Source organism: Dromiciops gliroides, chromosome 2 (genome assembly GCF_019393635.1).
Source record: "Dromiciops gliroides isolate mDroGli1 chromosome 2, mDroGli1.pri, whole genome shotgun sequence".
Classification (NCBI taxonomy): Eukaryota; Metazoa; Chordata; class Mammalia; order Microbiotheria; family Microbiotheriidae; genus Dromiciops; species Dromiciops gliroides.
In genome coordinates this window covers 108,146,994-108,159,216 of record NC_057862.1, presented here as the reverse complement: position 1 = coordinate 108,159,216, position 12,223 = coordinate 108,146,994, and positions in this window count along the sequence as shown.

Sequence of the window (12,223 nt, the reverse complement as noted above, 5' to 3'; positions counted from 1 at the left end):
ATAACCACAGCAAGAACCCCAGACTGAAGGGGATACTACATCTATTACTCTGAACAAGCAGAACTTTCCACCTAATTGATAGAAGCTGAGTCTAGCAACTATCTACTTGAACTCCACATGGGACAAGTTCAGAGGCCTGTTGCTCAGATCCAAACTTAGATCAAGAACTTTGCAGAGCTCAGACTGGGTGGGCAGAAATTATATTTTGTTTTGGATCAGATCATTTTGGGATCATTGAAAGCTTGCAAGCCTCCAGCCTGAGTTATTCTTGAGATCCAAGAACAATTCAATACTCAGTACCTTAAGAAAGTAGTAGCAGAAACAGCCCAGACATTTGCTCCAGAAGTGCACAAAGCCTGGCCCTAAAATCGAATCTGAAGCCAGGAAGTAGGCTGGAAAAATGAGCAAACAAACAAACAAAATAATCCCACCATAAAAAAGCTATTATGGTGCCTAGGATACTAAAGACATAAACCTAGAATAAGAGGAAAGAAATGGGGGGAAATGAGAGCTATGGAAGAAAGAATTGAAAAGGGAATGCACAATGAGGCATGAGGTACCAAAACTTACCCAAGCAACAAAATCCCTAAAAATAAGAACAGACCAAATGAAAGTCAATGACTCCACAAAAAACCAGGAAATACAAAATGAAATTTAAAAAACTGAGAAGACAGACATGTCCAAGCAGCTAGGTCAGCTCATACTCGACTTGGACAATCCTTGGCGAAGATTTTGGGCAAGGAGAGCAAAGCCCAGGAAGTTAGGAAAAATGATAAAGTGCTAGTTAAGGTCATTGGAAAATACAGACAACATATAAACATATAAGATCCTTTTCTCAGGTGTTTTCTATTTGGCCCAAGTAATAGAGAGCAGTTGAGAAGAGGGGAAATTCCTGAGATGGCAAGGCAAAATAAAACTACAGTGAACATGACAGGTAACAATTCCACTTAGTGATATACAGTTGTTTTTTATTTGTCTTAGCCCGATCCCTATCTCCTTTGACAATACTTTAACGATAGCCTTCGTGGTATCATGATGAACTGCTTTCCTAGGGTCTACAAGGCCGGGTTCTGGGAACCCCCAATAATAACCCTTTTAGGTGAAAAGTCATTCGAGTTATCTGGGATGGATTCAAGTTGGAAGTAACCTTGTTGTAATCCAGCTAAGCCAATTTGCTGGACTCACAGTCCATGAGTCTAGCAAATATGGAGGACCCATAGTAGCAACAAAAGGCAATGAGACTGCTGAGGGAGACATTACACGTAATGTCTCAAGTAGAATGGATCCAGGCTGTGAGCTTTAGAAGAGAGATTAAGCACCAGTCATCTTTTCTCCACCGAGTCACAAGTTTAAGAGTACTACTGACTGCATGTGGCAAACATGCTCTGTAAGACTTGGGAGCATAGTGTCCTAATTCAATGAGCAAAATACTTTTCTGTTTTATTGGATCATTTAGTCTAAGTGCTACAGTACTAAACTATCCCAAAGTATCTTCAGAGAATGCCTACATCCCTTGATAATTGCCCTAGAAGCCTTTAAGGTCACCCTTCACCCCCACCCCTGAAACATTTACACATGCATGTACCTTGTCCATCAGAACTCTGATAATAAAAATTGTCATTGCTTTTCTCCTTTTCCTGTTCTGCTATTCATGGTGACAATGACCCAAAGACAAAGGCACAGGGGCATAGATTACTTCATTCTTTTTTTTTTTTTTTGGTGAGGCAATTGGGGTTAAGTGACTTGCCCAGGGTCACACAGCTAGTAAGTGTCAAGGGTCTGAGGCCAGATTTGAATGCAGGTCCTCCTAAATCCAGGGCTGGTGCTCTATCCACTGTGCCACCTAGCTGCCCCAATTACTTCATTCTTGAAGAAGACCAATGACATTAGGAGGGTGATATCTTTACTTGCAGTGAATTAGATTTAAGTGAGGGAGGACTGGGCAGAGTCATCAGCCTCACTCTCTCCTCCAGAGTCATCTGAGTTCAGTGGAAAGACATAGGTCAAGACAACTGGCAGTGGCCCCACCATACAGGCATAGATAGAATGCCAGCCCTCTAGTCACATCTGGCTGAAACCTTCAGGAGACATCACCCAGTTCTCTCACTTGATCCAGAATTCCTCTCTGTAAAGCCTAAAATTCTAGCTGTGATGTTTGAAGTCTAATGAGTGGTTGCCTTAAATTAGAAAAGCTTTAGCACCAATTTTTGGGCATTAAGCATTTATTAAAGTACATTAGGGGTTAGCAGAGAGAGAGGGAGGGGGCGGGAAATAGCCTTCATCTAGCTATTTAAGAGAGAGTGTTCCTGCCACCAACAGCTGGTTCCTGAATGAAGAGACAGCTTCTCAGCAGCATCTCCCAGAAGCCCTCTGTGAAACAGCAAGCAAAGCCATCCACACCCACAACTCCAAGCTAATTGGCTGGTAGCTTTGATTGATACGACCCACAGGCATTAGACACAACTTCCAGACACCAATCTGATCTTCAAAACCCCAGAAAGGTCACTTCCAGATGACAAGTCCCATGATTTCTTTTCAGGCCTTATTTTCACAATGTCCCTCTCAGCAGGGAGTGTGGTTCCAATTCTCACACTCCCCCCTGTGCTTCATGGAAAGAAACATTATAGATATTTATGACTAACAAAGTAAAGGGGATGAAAAGAGAGAAAAAGAAATTGAGCTACACATTAACAAAGGCTAAAGGGGGCACTCCCCTTTTAGCAGGTGGACATTAGAAACAGAAAAACTAAAGGGGGCGCTCACCTTTAGTAAGTGGACATTATAAATAGTGTATACAATGTGGAAAAGGAAAACAGGAAAATTTCTATTTAAGTCTTTGGAAGTCTTTTCTCAGATGATTCTTGGGACGTCCTCTGGGTATAGTTGTGGAATGGAAGTCTTTCAGGTGTTTCAGATGCTGGTAATCAGCCAGGAAAATGTCCTACAAAATTGAGCTTCACACAACTTTAAATATCTTTGCCAATATCAAATCAAACAATGAGAGTTCTCAAAAAAATGACTAAGGAAATTCAGAATCTTAGTTGTTACACATGAAACATATAATAAAAACAAAAATTGAAACATTCTCTAAAACTTAATATTACTACATCTCTACCATATCCTAAAGGACCATTATCACCATTTGAATCCTTTCTGTCAAAGGGCATTCCATCTTTCAGTACAAGTTCTTCATTTAGTTACAGTCATGGACCTTCTTGACATTCTGGACTGATTGTTTTCTTTGTGGCCAAGTCTAGCAATCTCATAATAAATCATTTCTACCCCCCTTATTAAAAAAATGTAGGAAGCATGGGAAATCTAAGATGTAGATATGGTCCTCAATCATCAAAATTCTAAGCAGACTCTACTCTATTTTTTAAGGAACAGGGAAAAATACTAATTCTCAAACATTATACACCAGGAACTTCTTTCTTGTGTTTATATACCATCACTGTTATTGTTGTTTGTCCTTCATTCTCAAAGAGGACCATGACATCGGGGTGATGTCATGACTTACACTGAATTGGATTTAAGTGAGGGAGAGCTCCTTCAGAACCATCAAGACGACTGGAGATGGCCCCAGATGTTTAAGGCACTTGGGGTTAAGTGACTTGCCCAGGATCACGCAGCTAGTAAGTGTCTGAGGTGAGATTTGAACTCAGGTTCTCTTGACTCCAAGGCCATTGCTCTATCTACTATGCTACCTAGCTTGCCCCTTATAGCAGTAAGGAATGGTGAAGACTGATCTTCTCAGAAGCAATACTGTACAGCATTCAGCGGGTTAGAGGAGGTAAAAGAATGAGCTATGTATCCTATATCAAGCACAACAAAATAAATGATGCACAATATCTATTTCATTCTTCTTGTCATCTTCTTCTTGCACAGACTTGTTTCTTCTCAGTCTTCCCTCTCTTTTTTTTTAAAGCAGGGCTCTTAATTTAGGGTCCACAGACTCCAAGGATGAACTTGGATGAATTTTCTTTTAATAAAAAACTGCAAAAAAAATTTTCATAAGTATTTCAACATAGTTGATTTCCTTTGTAATCCAATGTGTTTCTTGTTATGGGCCTGGGGTGCCTCAGAAGTTTTCTGGGGTAAATCAAAGAACCTTCTCCTTGAGAAACTAAACCAAAGAACAGATATACCTAAAGAGATAAGTGGCACTAGATCGGGACTGAGTTAGCTCCAGCACCACCACCCTTCATTCCAGTCCCCCCACTCCTCAGGGAGATAAGATTAGGTGTGACTGCTGCCTTTGTGGCATGAGGGGGAGAGAGATGGCTTGAGAGATCTGGAGCCCTCACCCAACTTCCCCCAGCCACCACCAGTGGGGGTGGTCCTCTCCCAATAAGGGAACTTTCCACAGTCAGATGATCACCTCATCAGACAACCATCAGTCCTCTATAAAAGTATCTGCCACACTGACCCTGGAGTCAGGAGTAACTCAGATCAAATCTGGCCTCAGACACTTAACACTTACTAGTTGTGTGACCCTGGGCAAGTCACTTAACCCCAAGTGCCTCACTAAAAAAAAAAAAAGTATCTGCCTGTCTCCTGCTTGAGGAGATAGGTATCTCAGAGAGCCATACCTCTGTTCCATGCCTTCTCCCCATGAGAAGTCCAAGGATTTCTCTCTTGGTTTCCTTTCCCTAGTGCCTAAATAATTATATTATTCTAATTGGATTTGTGTGCAAGAGGGTATAATTCTTTAAAGAGGAATTCCGAAGAATCCCTACTCCAAAGCCCCATCGATTTTCGCATAACATTTTTCTTATGTATCTAAAACATCAATCTAAGAAGGGATCCATGGTTTTTACTAGACTGCCAAAGTGATGTAGGAGGTGAAAAAAGGGTTAATAGAAAAACCCAAGACTCAAGCTTTAATTCAGATATTAGCTCCAAAAGGGAGTTAGACCCCAGTTAATGAATAACTTATAAGTCAGGATACTAGGTTCTTATACTCACAGAAATCAGTGCCCATAATGGGAACAGAGGGAGAGAGGCCATGATGACCTTAGACTAAAAGACAGCCTATAGAAATTCAGACTAGAAAAAACACAAATGAAGGTGTTTAGAAACTAGCCATAGGAATCAGAAAGAGACATGTGCAGAAAAGGCCAAATTTGTCCCCAGATTCACCTTATGACTTGTAAACCCCAAAAACACACCTCTACAGAAAAAGGTACCCACCTTGGGGGTTGGCTTAGGACCCCAGGAACTCCAAATTAGGACAGGCCTTCCCCTGTACCTCCCAAAGGTGGAGATTATTATAATGAGACTGATAATCGATTTATCCATACTATAAATATAACTGTCTTTCCTTTCCTTATTCGAGAGATACCTTTCCATTATTCTGGTTCTCTCCCTGTGGTCACTCACAGTATTGCAATAAAGCTTGGGAAACTGAGTCATGGAGTCTTGTAATTCTTTTGGGATGACCCATGATCAATTTGACCCCAAATTCCATCTCACATCATTTGGCGCCCATGACACACAAAAAAATTAAAATTCCCTGAATTAGAGTATTCTTTTTTACCCCCCTACTGCATAGTTTTGTAGCACAGATTTCATTAACTGAGAATTTTTTCTTTTAAACCTTAATGTGAGTGATATTTCTGGTAGGAAACAAAAATGAGATCTTTCCTAATTATCTTTTATTAGGCCTGAGAGAATTCTGAGAGTTATATTGTACAAAAATGTGATGAGGACTTGCTTTGAAAAATAAAAAGTATTCTACAAATGTATAATATTATTTTAAAACTTTGATACAAATACCACAAGTTTCTTAATAATATCTTAATGACTTTAAAGAATTAATGCCAAAGAATACTGTAAAATTCACTTCCTTCTCCCTGCTAAGAGAAACTGTGGGACTTAGCAAAGAGAGTCCTGGGTTTGAAGTCAGAAAGACCTGATTCTACCCAGGATACAAATTCTGTGGCCAAGTAATTTGATCTATTTTGTTGTGTTCAGTTGTTTTGTATGCAACCAATTGTTCATAACCCTATTTCGGGTTTTCTTGACAAAGATACTAGAGGGGTTTGCCCTTTCCTCCTCTGACTCATTTTACAGATGAGGAACTGAGGCAAACAGGGCTAATTGACTTGGTCAGAGTCACACAGCTAGTAAGTGTCTAAGGCTGGATTTGAACTCAGGTCTTCCTGACTCCAGGCCAGGTGCTCTATCTACTGTGCCTCCAGCTGCCCCAATTTGATCTGTTTTAGCCTTGGGCAATTCTCTTATGATTTATCTACTAAACTATCAATCAGTTATGATCTGTGTCAGAAATTAGAGATCCTTGATAGATCATTTATAAGATGATCTCATCATTTGGAAATGTTTTAAATCTTCCATACAATCAATGTATATGATAAATTAATGTTATAGTTATTAGAGAAAGTAGCCATTCTAAAAATATCCTACTTCAGGTAGGCAAATATTCCTCTTTTATTATTATGTTTAGGATAAATGTGTCCATTTCAACAAAAATTTATTAAGGGTCTTCTGAGTCTAGAGCACTGTGTTCATTGAGGAAAGTTCAAAGCTTAGACAAAACAAGGCCCTTATCCTAATATAACTTATTATCTAGCATAGGGCTATCTATAACTCATAGACAAATAACTATACAAACAAATAAAATAGCACATTAATGCATCGGAGAGGTAGAACTACTTAAATTGATCTCTCAGGGATTCATTTAAACAAAGGGTCTTTAACCTGAGATCTGTGGATCTTCAAGGGGTCCAGTTTGGGAGTGAGGCATTGCTCCTCTAAAATGGCTAAACCTTACCTTCCATTATGGCTGCTTTATAAAATCCACTGGTATTGAGGACATACCTCCATGAGGAACCAGGAAGGCTGGGATGCCTATGTAGTTATCATGATGGGGCAGCTAGGTGGTGAAGTGGATAAAGCACAGATCCTGGAGTCAGGAGGACCTGAGTTCAAATCTCACTTCAGACACTTACTAGCTGTGTGACCCTGGGCAAGTCACTTAACTCCAGTTGCCATAGAACATCCGGGGCCATCTCTAGTCATCCTGATGTGTATCTTACCACTGGACCCAAATGGCTCTGGAGGAGAGAGTGAGGTTGGTGACCTTGCACAACCCTCCCTCACTTAAATCCAATTTAGTGCAAGTCATGATATTACCCCAGATGCCATGGTCCTCTTTGAGAGAGAATGAAGGACAAACAACAACAACAGCAGCAGTTATCAACCTGGCTAACTTCCATATGCATCCTTGATTCTCATGTAGATGCATTTAGGGGTGGAACAAAACTTGTCTTCTAAGCCTGGAACCTGGAGGGCTGAGTTCAGAGGAAGAAGGTTCCTAGGGCCAGCATGGGTACAAAGAATATGCTGGGAGATAAATTTTGATTGAATCTATCAGAAAATCTGGATTGACCCTGAGTTGGGTTATCATACAGCTCCATATTTCACCTCCTTCTCAGAGCCAAGGACACACTTCTAAGCATGACTCATTTACTAAAGGTAGGAGGCTACATTCAGCAAAGGTATAATTAGTATTTTTGAGGCCTCATGGTTCATTTGAAGCAGACCTGGAGCCTGAGGCATCTAACAGCCAATTTCCTAAGAATATAAGAAATTGCTGTTTGCTCAACTACAGTAGCTTAAACCATCCATTATTAATGAGCTTAAATCTATTATTAATTAGCCTATTTCAAAGTCAATTAGAAGTAGGCATTGGTCTAACTTTGATGTGTCTCCTGCCCACTAATCTATTTATAAATGAGTAAAAATCTAAGAAACATCCTTGCAGAGAAATTTCATCTGTGAATATAAATTAATAGTAACAATTTTAATAGTTCTTTTATACAGCATTTTATAGTTTACAAGGTACTTTACATGTTATATTGTTTGAGAAGTAGGAAATATTAGGGGGCAGCTAGGTGGCGCAGTGGATAAAGTACCTACCCTGGATTTGGGAGGACCTGAGTTCAAATTTGACCTCAGACACTTGACACTTACCAGTTGTGTGACCTTGGGAAAGTCACTTAACTTTCACTGCCCCCCCCAAAATAAGTTGGAAATATTATCCTCTTTATATAGGTGAGGAAATGGGCTGAGGGGGTGTGAGGGGAAAAACAATCCTCTTCTCAATAATTCTCAGGAACTCAGCAGCAATGTGACAAAGGCTCTTTTATTTCCTTCTCCTGAAAAGGAGGCACCCTAGTGTGTAGCTAGTGGGTGCCAAGAAAGGGGGCTCACAGGCCCTGTTTTATACCCTAGTCCCTAAAGCAAATGAACCCTCTCCTTTTTCATCATTGGTCTGATTACTCAAGGGTTACAATCTGTGCACAAAAACTAGCTAATCAGAACGCAGTATTCCCACCCCTCTTCCTTGTATGGGCATAACTCAGGAGTGGACCTTATACTTCCTTATATGGACACAACTTCAGAGCGTACCTCACTGAGACCAGGGCTCCTTGAACCATGTGATTTTGTTAGCCTGAAGGGGAGGAGGGGATCTGAGACCTCTGTCCTCCAAACAGGTCAGGAGGAGTATGATTGTTATATCCTCACTGAGAGGAGACAACTACCCATTTTCTCACAGGGGGTTAAGTGCTTTGCCCAGCATCAGAAAGTTGGTAGAGATCTGAGACTGGATTAAATTTGAGCTCTTCCTAAATTCAAGTCTAACACTCTAACCACTTTGAAAAGCTGCATCATTTGACCCCAGACTCTTTACAACTATATTTTCTACCTACCAGAACATTGGGTTCCATATGTTAAATTGTATTTTCATCCCAAATTATATTCATTATCTCTCAAAGGTCAATGTTAAGGTACATGGTGGACCTGAGAGTAGCCTGCAAGTCACTGAGGAATAATGTAGGAAAAGAAGCATAAAATGAGTCCTTGTTTTAGTTTGTTCAACTTTTCCTATTCTTATTCATGGGGGGACAACCTTCTTTGGTGGAAATTCTATATCCATGATTATCTTCTCTGGCTATTGTTTAAAAAACAGGGCACATTATGGGAAAACAATATTACATTTTACCATTCTGGGCCAAATTTCTTAGTGTTCTATAAAATGATTTTTGAAATAACTTCCTCCCAGTTTATGCAGTATTCTTTCTTTTGTAGGGAGCAGGAAAAAAGTTTGAGAGTGCTATTAAGAAAAATCAGCTTTTAAATAAACTTAGTACCCTCTTCATAGTTAAAAATATAAACATTCGGTTCTACCACAGGCTGAAAGCCCAAGCTTTATCACAATTACTACATAGATCTGAAAGTCAAGGCTATAAGTCCATTCACCCTTGTCCTTTATCTAAGTTTTTCATATCACCCTTTCCAAACACAGGTTTCCAAGCAACCAGATTACAAGGCTGATTGAGAACAGGCACATTTTGGCAATGAGCCATCAGTCATTTTTGCTTCTTTCTCCACTGTTTTCGTGAAAGTCATTTGCTTTTATAGTATTATACCTATATTTTAAAGTCAGGCCACATTGAATATAGCAGGTAGCCTTACTAAATGTTTCTTATACTTTAAAAAGTTATGGGGGGGGGCAGCTAGATGGCACAGTAGTTAAAGCACTGGACCTGGATTCAGGAGTACCTGAGTTCAAATTCGGCCTCGGACACTTGAAACTTACTAGCTGTGTGACCCTGGGCAAGTCACTTAACTCCCATTGCCCCTCCAAAAAAACAAAACAAAACAAAAAAGTTATCAGGGCAGCTAGATGGCACAGTGGATAGACCACCGGCCCTGGATTCAGGAGGACCTGAGTTCAAATCCAGCCTCGGACACTTATCACTTACTAGCTGTGTGACCCTAGGCAAGTCACTTAACCCCAATTGCCTCACCAAAAAAAAAAAAGTTATCCATTTGTTTAATGTGAAGTAATGGAAAGAGCAGTAGGCAGAGAAGACACCTTTCTGAATCTTGATTTCCTCACTGTACTGTAATTTAGGGACATTCACCATAACTGGGTGAGTTGCTACATTTAGTAATAAAGGCTTGTCTAAATGAGTGATTATGGAGTAACTCAACTATTGACACTAGAGAAGGGAAAATGGAGGAAGTCCAATCATAAGACTGAGTCCAAAAAAGATTTATTGAAGGATATTCCATATATCCAACTAAGCCTTCAAGTGGAGATTGTAATGGGATTTTGAGTGGCAGAATCAGGAACCAAATTGTAAAAGATTGAGAAGAAAGTGAGGCACAAAGATATGAAGACAATCAGTACAGACAATTCTTTCTGGGAGTTTGTGAAAGAAAAGTGAGATAGAGCAGGACTTTCAAAAAATTTTCCACTCGAGACCCTTTTCACCTGAGAAATTTTCATATAACCCCAGGTATATAAGTAAACAAAACCTTTTACTGTTGCCAAATTTTTGCAACCCCCACATTCAATTACAGGACCCCATATGGGGTCATGACCCACAGTTTAAGAAGCTTCAAGATATAGGATGAAAAATAGACAGGATGACAGGTTTTAGTGAATTTTTTTAAGGCTGAGGAAAACTTGGGTATGCTTATAAGCAGCAGGGTAAAAGCTAAAAAAGCTACAAGTAAGAAGAGATTTAAGACAAAAGGAAGAGAAGGAATGATTGAGGAGGTGAACTCCTATTGTAGATGAGAGGAGATGAGACAAATAGCACGAAGGGCTGGCCTCAGCAAGGAGCACTACTTCTTTATGAGAGACGAGCAAAAAAGGAGAGAATGGGGAATAATGAAGAGGGCTTTTGTGGAAGGAGAGCTTGAGGTGAAAAGGCTCTTTTTTCTTTTCTTTTTTAAGAAAAGTAGGAGTTGGGATCATCTGCTGAGAGGAAAGACAGTAGAAGGGGGAGGAGATTTGAAACACCCATTGTGGAGAATATGACAGGGTTAGTCAATTAGGGAAGAAAAAGGAATATAGCATTGAAGGCCCAGCTGGGAAGAGGTAACATGGTACAGAGAATGCTAACTCTGGAATCAGAAGACCTTAGTTCAAAGCCTGGCTTTGAGCAACTTTGAACAAATCACTTAAGCTCTATGACCCTCAGTTTCCTAACTGGTTAAAGAAGGGGTTTAGAGTAGATGCTCACTACAAAATATATAAAGGGTAAATTGGGGTGGGGAGGTCTGGGGGTAGGGAGAGTTCTTTAGAGAAGGTATTGAGATTTAAGGACTGGAAAAGACTGCTTCTAATAGAAAGTGGGACATTAGGTGAGACTGAAAGAATAGAGGGAAGCCAAAGTCAGAGAGAAGGAGCCAGGCTTCAAGGGAACAGCCTTTGAAGACGCTCCTCAGAAGATGGAGTGCTGAGTTCGAGGAACAGCAAAGAAACTCTTCCAAGTATCACTGGATCGAAGTGTACGTGGAGGGGAATAGAGTTTAAGAAAACTGTTAAGGTAGGAAAGGGCCAGGTTTTGATGGACTAATTTTATATTTGATCCTGGAGGTAATAGAGAGCCACTGGGGTTTACTGGGGAATAATATGGTCCGACCTGAGCTTTAGGAAGAGCAGTTTGACAAGTGTGTGGATTGCAGTGGGAAGGGACTTGAGGCAGGGAACCTGAAACAGGTTATTGCAATAGTCCAGGTGAGAGGTGATGAGGACCCGCACCGGGGTGCTGGCAGAAGGAGCCATCTGAGCTGAATCTAAAAGAAGCCTTAAAGGGGCTTCTGTGAGGTGGGAATGAAGAGGAAACGCTTTCTAGATATGAGAAACAGTCAGCCCAGAGTCGGGAGATGGAGCATTGTCTGTGAGGAGCAGACCTGTTAGGATTGGTGTAGAGTGCTAGAGAGGGAGTAATGTCACAGAAATCTGGAAAGACAGAAAGGAGTCAGGTCATCAAATGTTTCGCTTGTGGGGCTGGAAAGAGCCTTAAAATTTATGGTCAACCCCTTCTTTTACACATGCCCGATTGACGCGTGGGGCTGTTCCAATAAAAGGCGACGTTAGCAGCGCGGACGACCGCTCACCCGCCAACCCCTCGCCCCGCCTATCCTGCAGATATAGCCAAGGAATTGGACGGAAACTACAGAGTTGGGCCGGACTAGTGACATCCTATCACGAAGGCAGCCATTACACTGACACCCGGACAGTTGACGCTCGTATCCTGGAGACCGTAACGCCATCGTCTATTGGTTTAGACTTCCCTTATCCTGGAGGGTGGGGCGGAATGCCCGTGGAAAGTTCAACGGGATTGGCGAATGCTCCTCGATGTCTCGACCAATAGGCGGGCTGGACGGAGCCAGAGAGGGC